Source organism: Chiloscyllium plagiosum, chromosome 17 (assembly GCF_004010195.1).
Source record: "Chiloscyllium plagiosum isolate BGI_BamShark_2017 chromosome 17, ASM401019v2, whole genome shotgun sequence".
In the NCBI taxonomy this organism is placed as follows: Eukaryota; Metazoa; Chordata; class Chondrichthyes; order Orectolobiformes; family Hemiscylliidae; genus Chiloscyllium; species Chiloscyllium plagiosum.
The window spans coordinates 67,458,100-67,468,171 of NC_057726.1; positions in this window are offsets into that span (position 1 = coordinate 67,458,100).

Below are 10,072 nucleotides of genomic sequence, written 5' to 3' on the forward strand. Positions count from 1 at the left end.
TTATGGTCAACTGGTTAGCAAGCTTAGATCACATGGAATCCAGGGAGAACCAGCCATTTGGTTCCAGAACTGGTAGAAGACAGAGGGTGGTGGTGGAGGGTTGCTTTTCAGACTGGAGCCCTGTGACCAGTGGTGTGTCACAAGGATCAGTGCTGGTGATTTTTGTTATTTATATAGATGATTTGGATGTGATCATAGGAGGCATAGTTAGTAAGTTTGCAGATGACACCAAAATTGGAGGTGTAGTGGACAGTGAAGGAAGTTACCTCAGAATGCAATGGAATCCTGATCGGAAGGACCAATGCCACGAGGTGTGACAGATGGAGTTTAACTTCGATAAATGTGAGGTGCTGCATTTTAGAAGGGCAAATCAGGGCACGACCAAAACACTTAATGATAGGGTCCTGGGGAGTGTTACTGTACAAAGACACCTTGGAGTGCAGGGCTCCAAGGTATAGTTCCTTGAAAGTGGAGTCACAGGTAGATTGGTATGTTTTCTTCATTGGTCAGAGCATTGGGTATAGGGGCTGTGAGGTCCTGTTGTGGCTGAACAGGACATTGGTTAGGCCACTGTTGGAACTTTGTGTGCAATTCTGGCCTCCCACCTATAGGAAGGATGTTGTGAAAGTTAAAAGGGTTCAGAAAAGATTTACAAGGATGTTGCCAGGGTTGGAGGGCTTGAGCTATAGAGAGAGGCTGAATAGGCTGGGGCTGTTTTCCCTGGAGTGTTGGAGGCTGAGGGGTGATGTTATAGAGGCTTATAAAATCATGAGGGGCATGGATAGGGTACATAGACAAGGTCTTTCCCCTGGGTTGAGGGAGTCCAGGACTAGAGGGCATAGATTTAGGGTCAGAGGGGAAAGATTTAAAAGGAACCTAAGGGGCAACTTTTTAACGTGAAGTGCAGTGCGTGTCTGGGATGAGCTGCCACAGGACATAGTGTAGGCTGGTACAATGATAACATTTAAAAGGTATCAGGATCAGTAGATTAGATTCCCTACAGTATGGAAACAGGCCCTTCAGCCCACCAAGTCCACACTGACCCTCCAAAGAGTAACACACAGACAGTTGCCCGAGGTACTGTGAGGCAGCAGTGCTGACCACTGTGTCATCATGCATATGAATACAGGGTAAGTGCTGGCAAATGGGAGGAGATTAACTTAGGATATCTGGTTGGTATGGACTAATTGGACTGAAGAGTGTGTTTCTGTGCTGTACATCTCTATGACTCCATGACTCTGCACCATCCCTTTAGCCACACATTCACCTGACCTATCTCACTACTGTCGTACACGTTAGCAAAGTGGCATTGGAAGTAATTCGGAGATTACAACCTTAGCAGTCTTCCTCTTTAATCTACCACCTATCTCTCAAAATTCCTATTGCAGGACCTCATTTATTTTGTCACCCATGTGGTTGATATTGACATGTACCATGACTGTTGTGGTTCTGTTCGCTGAGCTGGAAGTTTTTGTTGCAAACGTTTCGTCCCCTGGCTAGGCGACATCATCAGTGCTTGGGAGCCTCCTGCGAAGCGCTTCTTTGATGTTTCCTCCGGTGTTTATAGTGGCCTGTCCCTGCCGCTTCCGGTTGTCAGTTTCAGCTGTCAGCTGTCCATTCATCCACAAACTCCATCAACAAACACATCGACCTGGACCCAATATACCAACCACTACAGCGGACAGCTGAAACTGACAACCGGAAGCGGCAGGGACAGGCCACTATAAACACCGGAGGAAACATCAAAGAAGCGCTTCGCAGGAGGCTCCCAAGCACCGATGATGTCGCCTAGCCAGGGGACGAAATGTTTGCAACAAAAACTTCCAGCTCGGCGAACAGAACCACAACAACGAGCACCCGAGCTACAAATCTTCGCACAAGCTATGTACCATGACTGCTGGTTGTTCACCTACTACTGCAGAATGCTGTGTCGCTGCTCTGAGATTTCTCTGGACTGGTACTGGGGAGGCAATATATCATTCAAGAGTCTCATTTCCTGCCACTCAAAAGCCTCTCAGTTCTCCTTACAATCAAATCCCGTATCACTGAAGCTCTCCCTGTCTTTTTCAACCTCTGCTGTGGAACAGAGCCCAATTTTGTGCCAGAAATTTGGTTGTTGCTTTTCCCTGAAAGGCCATTCCTCCCAACATTATCCAACATGGTATATCTGTTCAAAGTTTGTGAGAAGATTTGTAGCTCGGGTGCTCGTTGTTGTGTTTCTGTTCGCCGAGCTGGGAATTTGTGTTGCAGACGTTTCGTCCCCTGTCTCGGTGACATCCTCAGTGCTTGGGAGCCTCCTGTGAAGCGCTTCTGTGATGGCGGAGGAAAGATCACAGAAGCGCTTCACAGGAGGCTCCCAAGCACTGAGGATGTCACCGAGACAGGAGACGAAACATCTGCAACACAAATTTCCAGCTCGGCGAACAGAACCACAACATGGTATATCTGTTTGAGAAGGGGATGCCCACAGGGGCTCCTGCACTACCTGCCCAGCTCAGTCTTCCCGGTGGTTACCCAATGCTTTTCTGCCTGTGTAGGCCTTACTGGTGATGTGACCAGCTTGTGAAACAGTCTGAAGTCTCATGGATGCTCCACACTGAGTCTATCCCCAGATCCAACCGCTCCAGATGTTTGGAACTTTCTTCCTCAAAGGGAAGGGATTCCTTGGAGTGGGAGGGTGCCATTTGTTAATTTTTGCTTTCATACCTTAAACAGCTCTATTTATTTTCCATTTATGGGATTTGTGGATCATTTATTACTCATCTGTATTTGCCTTGAACAGAGTGGGTTCCTCAGGCTTTTTCAAAGTCAACCACATTGCAGTGTATATGGAGTCATATGTAGACCAAACCAAGTAAGGTCAACAGAACTCCTTCCTTAAACAGCACCATAGAGGGGATTTTTCACAATAATCAATGGTAATTTCCTGGTCAACTTTGCTACATTTCCATTCCAGAATTATTGATTAATTGAAGCACGGTGGCTCAGTGGTTAGCACTGCTGCCTCACAGTGCCAGGGTCCCAGGTTCGATTCTAGCCTCGAGCGACTGTCTGTGTGGCGTTTGCACATTCTCCCTGGGTTTCTGCGTGGGTTTCTACCGGGTGCTCCGGTTTCCTTCCACTGTCCAAAGATGTGCAGGTTAGGGTGAATTGGCCATGCTAAATTGCCCATTTTGTTCAGGGATGTGTAGGTCAGGTGCATTAGTCAGGGGAAATCAAAGGTAGGGGGAATGGATCTGGGTGGGTTACTCTTCGGAGGGTCGATCTGGACTTGTTGGGCCAAAGGGCCTGTTTCCACACTGTACGGATTCTATGAAAGTAAACTTCAACGGCAACTAGGATATGACATGAACCTGGAGCGTTGGTGTGGACCTCTCCATTACTAGCCCAGTGACATACCACAACACCAACTTTTCTTACTATGTGTTTAAAGGTGGTAAAGGGTACAAGATCATTATTGAATCTGAGGGCTGCAGAAGCCAAGTGGAAAGTTTTATAATGACAACAAAGTTACATTGTGCGACATGCAGCAGGCAATATGTGGAGTCTCCCCCTGTGGACTAGAGAGGGAATAACAGCCTCCAGTCCATCAATAGATGCCCATCTGCAGGTGGTTACAGAACATTTTAGATTAGATTAGATTACTTACAGTGTGGAAACAGGCTCTTCTGCCCAACCAGTCCCCACCGACCCTCCGAAGAGCAACCCAACCCAGCTCCATTCCCCTACATTTACCCCTTCACCGAACACTACGGGCAATTTAGCAATGCCAATTCACCTGACCTGCACACCTTTGGACTGTGGGAGGAAACCAGAGCACCCAGAGGGCACGGGGAGAATGTGCAAACTCTCCACACACAGTTGCCCGAGGCTGAATTCGAACCCGGGTCCCTGGTGCTGAGAGGCAGCAGTGCTAACCACTGAGCCACCATGTCATCCTTATGGCTAACAGAACACAGATTCAATTAATAACTGTGGAATTCAAAGTTAGCCTCAGTGATGGTGATCATAAAATTGTCATAAAGACATACCTGGTTCACGAATGTCCTTTAAGGAAGGAACCCTGCCATCCTTACTGGTTTGGCTTACATGGGGGTCCCAGCCCACAGCAATGTGGTTGACTCTTAACTGGACCTGAAAGTAGCTCAGTTCTAGGTCAAATAGGGATCGACAACAAATATCAGCCTTTCCAGTGATGCCCACAACTTGTCAAAAAATATAAAGAAATGGTGGGTCGGTGGTCAGCACTGCTGCCTCACAGCACCAGGGACCTGGGTTTGATTCCAGCCATGGGTAACTGTCTGTGTGGAGTTTGCACATTCTCCCCATGTCTGTGGGGTTTCCTCTGGATGCTCTGGTTTCCTCCCACAGTTCAAAGATGTGCAGGTCAGGTGGAATAGCCATGCTAAACTGTCCATAATGTGTGGGCTAGGTGGATTAGCCATTAGAGATGCAGGGTGATAGGATAGGTTAGAGGGGCTGGTCTTTGGAGGGTTGGTGTGGACTTGATGGGCTGAATGGCCTGCCTCCAAGTGTAGGGATTGCGTGCAAAAAAAAATGCTGCTTTTCATTCCTCACATCTTGATACCTTCTCGGAACAAATTTTTAAAAAATAATTGGACTTATGCAAACTTGAATGCAGGCAGCACAATTTTATTGGAATTAAAGTTTACAAAAGGCAAGGGGTTGGAGCATAGATCTAAACATTCGAGTTCAGTGGGTAATGGGGAAGGTAAATGAACTGTTGGCCTTTATTCCAAAGAGAAGGGTGTATGAAAGTAAGGAGGTTTTGCTAAAACTATACAAGACACAGATTACATTTTTTATTCACTTGTGGGAAGTGGGTGTTGATATTTGGGAAAGTTTCATAGTAATGGAAGCAGGGGTAGACCATTTGGCCTGTTGAGCCTGCCCCACTATTCATGAAGATCATGACTGATCTATTCATCATCTCAGCTCCTCCCACCGGCATTATCCCCATGACCCTTAATTCTCCTACCATGCAGAAACACATCCGACTGTGTCTTGAATATATTTAATGAAGCTGCCTCTACTCCTTCCTTGGGCAGAGAATTCGTTAGATTCACTAGTCTCTGGGAAAAGCAGTTCTTCCTCATCTCTGTCCTAAATCTACACCCCCTAATCTTGAGACCATGTCTACTAGTCCAAGTCTTACCCAACAGCAGAAACAACTTGCCTGCCTCTATCTTATCTGGCCCTTTCTTAATTTTATATGTTTTGATAAGATCCCCTCTCATTCTTATAAGTTCTAGTGGGTACAGTCCCAAGTGGCTCAACCTCTCCTCATAGGGTAACCCCCTCACCTCTGGAATCAACCTGCTGATCCTCCTCTGCACTGCCTCCAAAGCCAGTATATCCTTCCTCAAGTGAGGAGGCCAGAACTGGGTACAATACTCCAGGTGCAGCCTCACCAACACCTTGTACAACTGCAACCGAACCTCCCTGCTCTTAAACTCAATCCCTCTAGCAATGCAAGCCAATATTCCGTTTACCTTCCTGGTTACCTGTTGCACCTGCAAAGCAACTTTTAGCGATTTATGTACGAGCACTCCTCAGTCTTTCTGGACAACAGTGTGCTGCAACCATTTAAATAATACACTGACCTACTATTTTTATTTCCAAAGTAGTTAACCTCACATTTACCAACATTGTACTCCATCTACCAGACCCTTGCCCACTCACTTAACCTATTTAAATCTCTCTGCAGACCCTCCACATCCTCTGCACAGTTTGCCCTTCCACTCAATTTAGTGTCATCAGCAAACTTGGATACATTACACTCAGTCTCCTCTTCCAAATCGTTTATATACATCATGAACAGTTGCGGGCCCAAACTGAACCCTGCAGCACCCCGCTCACCACTGATCTCTAACTAGAGAAACACCCATTTATCCCAACTCTCTGCTTTCTATTGTTTAGCCAGTCCTCTTCCCATGCTCGTCCATTCCCTGCAACTCCTTGCATTCCTATCTTAGGGATGAGTCTTTTATGTGGTACCATAACGAACACCTTCTGGAAATTCAAGCTTACAACATCCACCTGTTCCCCTCCATCCACTGCGCTTGTTACATCCTCAAAGAACTCCAGCAACTTTGTCAAATACGACCTTCCCTCCCTTCCTGAATCCATGCTGCACCTGCCTGATGGAACCCATTCCACCCAGATGTCTCACTATTTCTTCTTTAATGAAAGCCTCCAGCATTTTCTCGACTACAGATGTTAAGCTAACTAGCCTAAAGTTATCTGCTTTTTGCCTATACCTTTTTTTAAACAGCAGCATGATATTTACTGTCTTCCAGTCCGCTGGGACCTGCCCAGAGTAAATTTTGGTAAATTACCATTAACGTATCTACTATAACGTCCACCATTTTTTTAGGCACCCTGGGATGTATTCCATCAGGACCAGGGGACATATCTACCTTTAGACCCTCAATTTTGCTCGACACTACCCCTTTAGTGATAACAACACAATTGAGGTCTTCACCTCCCATCGTATCCTTAACATCATTCTTTAGTGCGTTAATCACATCTTCCACTGTGAAGACTGAGACAAAATAGTTATTCAAGGTCTCAGCCTTTTCAGCATTACCCAATATTAATTTCCCTTTCTCATCCTGCAAGGAACCTATGTCCACTTTAGCCACCCTTTTCCATAGTTATTCAAGGTCTCAGCCTTTTCAGCATTACCCAATATTAATTCCCCTTTCTCATCCTGCAAGGGACCTATGTCCACTTTAGCCACCCTTTTCCATTTTATATAATTATAAAAACTTTTCCTACCTGTTTTGTATTTTGTGATAGTTTGCATTCATAATCTAGCTTTCCTTTCTTTATCGCTTGCTTTGTGGTTCTTTGTTGCTTTTTAAAGTTTTCCCAATCTTCCTGTTTCCCAGTACTCTTGGCTACTTCGTAAGCCTGAGCTTTTAATTGGATGCCTTCCTTTATTTCCTTGGTTGTCCAAGGCTGGCTATTCCTACCTTTGCTATCCTGGTTTTTGACTGGAATATACTTTCCTTGAGCACTGTGAAATATTTCTTTGATGTCCTCCACTGTTCCTCAACTGTTCCACCATATAACTTGTGCTCCCAGTCTAACTTAGCCAACTCCTTCCTCATCCCATTATAATCTCCCTTGGTTAAGCATAACATCCTTGTTTTAGATGATACTATTTCACCCTCTATTTGTGTCCGAAATTCAATCATACTGTAATCACTCTTACTGAGAGGATCCTTAACTATGAGGTCATTAATTTTACCTGCCTCATTACACAGAGCCAGATCTAAGATTGCATGCTTCCTTGTAGGTTTGGTAACATGTTGCTCAAGAAAGTTATCATTGATAAGTTCTATGAACTCCTCTTCAAGGCTGCCTCTACCTACTTGAATCGGTCAATCGATGTGCATGTTGAAGTCTCCGATGACTACTGCCAATCCGTTCTTACATTTGTCAGATATTTCTTGATTGTGCATTATTATTGGGTGACCTATAGACTACTCCCACCAGTGACTTCTTCCCCTTACTATTTCTAATCTTCACCCAAATGGATTCAACATTTTTGCTCCTTAGATCCTATATTGTCTCTCCCTATCGCCTTAATCTCATCCTTAACTAAGAGTGTGGCCCCACCTCCCTTACCTTCTTGCCTATCCTTCCCAATTACCTGGTACCCTTGGATATTTCCATCCTACAACTATGTTTCTGTCATGGCAGCTAAATCATAACCCTTTGTACCGATTTACACAACGAGTTCACTGACTTTGTTTTAAATACTGTGGACATTCAGATAAAGTGCCCTTGTACTAATTGTCCCTTTAGCATCTAGCAATCTCCCTGTCTTTTGATTCTGTCCCCCAGTTTTACTTTTTTCTTTTCTAACTTTTGCTCTGGTCTCTGCTTCCTTCTGCCTTTCTGCCTGGACTCCCATCCTCTTGCCATTTTAGTCTATCCCTTCCTCACAGACTGTCTGCTCGCTGCATCTACCTTGACACCGACTGCTGCATCTTCTGACCTGATGCTCTGGTTCCCACCCCCCGCCAACCTAGTTTAAAGCTTTCCCAACAGCTCTGGAAAACTTAACCGCAAAGATATTGGTCCCACTTGAGTTCAGGTGTAACCCACCCCTTTTGTACAGGTCATACCTTTCCCAGAAGAGAACCTAATGATCCACAAATCTGAAACCCTGCTGCTACCTTTTCAGCCAAGCATTTGTCTGCCATATCTTCCTATTCTTGCCGTCAATAGTGTGGCACAGGCAGCAGCCCAGAGATTACTACCCCTGAGGTCCTTCTTTTTTAGCTTCCTATCACCTAAATTCACTTTTCGTGATCCCACCCCTTTTCCTAGCTATGTCATTGGTACCGATATGTACCACAACTTCTGGCTGCTCACCCTCTCCTTTAAGAAAGCCGTAGGCGTGATCCAAAAGCATTTATTGCTCGTCACTAGTCACCCTTGGGAAGGTGGTGGTGAGTTAATGAGATCAGTTTATGACCCCTTATCGAAGGAGAAAGTGAGCACTGTAGATGCTGGAAATCTGAGTTGAAGAGTGTGGGGCTGGAAAAGCACAGCTGGTCAGGCAGCATCTGAGGAGCAGGAGAATCAAGATGAAGGGCTTATGCCCAAAACTCCGATTCTCTTGCTCCTCGGATGCTCCTTGACTGGTTGTGTTTTTCTAGCACCGCACTCTTCGACCCTTATCTGAGGGAAGATAGACTGGCAGTACAGGCAGTTCAGAGAAGGTTAATTTGCCTGATACCAGGTAAAAAGGGATTGCCTTATGGCAGACGCTGAGTTGATTTGGCCTGAAGTTGTTTGAATATAGAAGAGTGACAGTGACCTTATCGAAATATCCAAGGTTCTTAGATGGCTTGATAGAGTTGATTGATACAGAAAGGTTGTTTTCCCTTGTAGGGAGGGTATGGGCCCAGATGGTATCATCTCAGAATAAGACACTAAAGACAGAGACATGGAGGCATTTCTTCTCTCCGAGCTTAGTGAATCTGTAGAATTCTTTACTGTAGAAGGCTGTTGAGGCTGGGTCATTAAGTATATTCAATGCTGAGATAGACAGACCTTTAATCAGGAAGGGGATTCCAGGCTCACAGGGAAAAGACAGGAAAGTGGAGTGAAGGATTATGGGTCAGCTATGAGAGCATTGAATGCCGGCACAGACTCGATAGGCTGAATGGCCTACTTCTGCTCCTACAACTTATGGCCTTAAAGGAGGACACGTTTAAATGTTGAGGCATGTTATGGGCAGGTGATCCGATATTCTGCAGAGCTGTTTTGTTGCCATGGAAATTTTAGCACAGGTGAAATGCAATCTTTTGGATCTCACTGGGTCATACGTAACCTTTGGATGTCAGCCAAAATTTCTGCTCTTATTTACCAGTGTCTTCCACAAGCTTTGATCATTTGGGTGATTAAAACAAAAGTGAGAGCGGGGCCAGTGATTGAGACTGACAGAGGGGGCACGTGAGAGGGTAACACAGCTCCAGGGAGGGAGCTGACAACATAGTTATTAAAGAACGTCAGCAGTGAAGTTACTGTAAATATGAGATGAGGAGGTTGTCAGATCACAGGGAGGGTTGGAGTAGGACAGCATGGTGGCACTGTGCTTAGTACTCCTGCCTCATAGCAGCAGGGACCCAGGTTTGATTCCACATTGTGTGGAGTCTGCACATGCTCCCTGTGTCAGTGTGGGTTTCCTCTGGGTGCTCAGTTTCAACCCAAATGGCCCCCTTCTTCAAAGACCGCAATTTCCCCTGAGACGTAGTCGACGATGCTCTCCACCGCATCTCCTCCATTTCCCGCACCTCCGCCCTTGAACTCCGCCCCTCCAACCGCCACCAGGACAGAACCCCACTGGTCCTCACCTACCACCGCACCAACCTCCGGATACATCGTATCATCTGTCGTCATTTTCCTCCCCACCCCTATCAGCGTTCCGGAGGGACCACTCCCTCCACGACTTCCTCGTCAGGTCCACACCCCCCACCAACCCAACCTCCACTCCCGGCACCTTCCCCTGCAACCGCAAGAAATGCAAAAC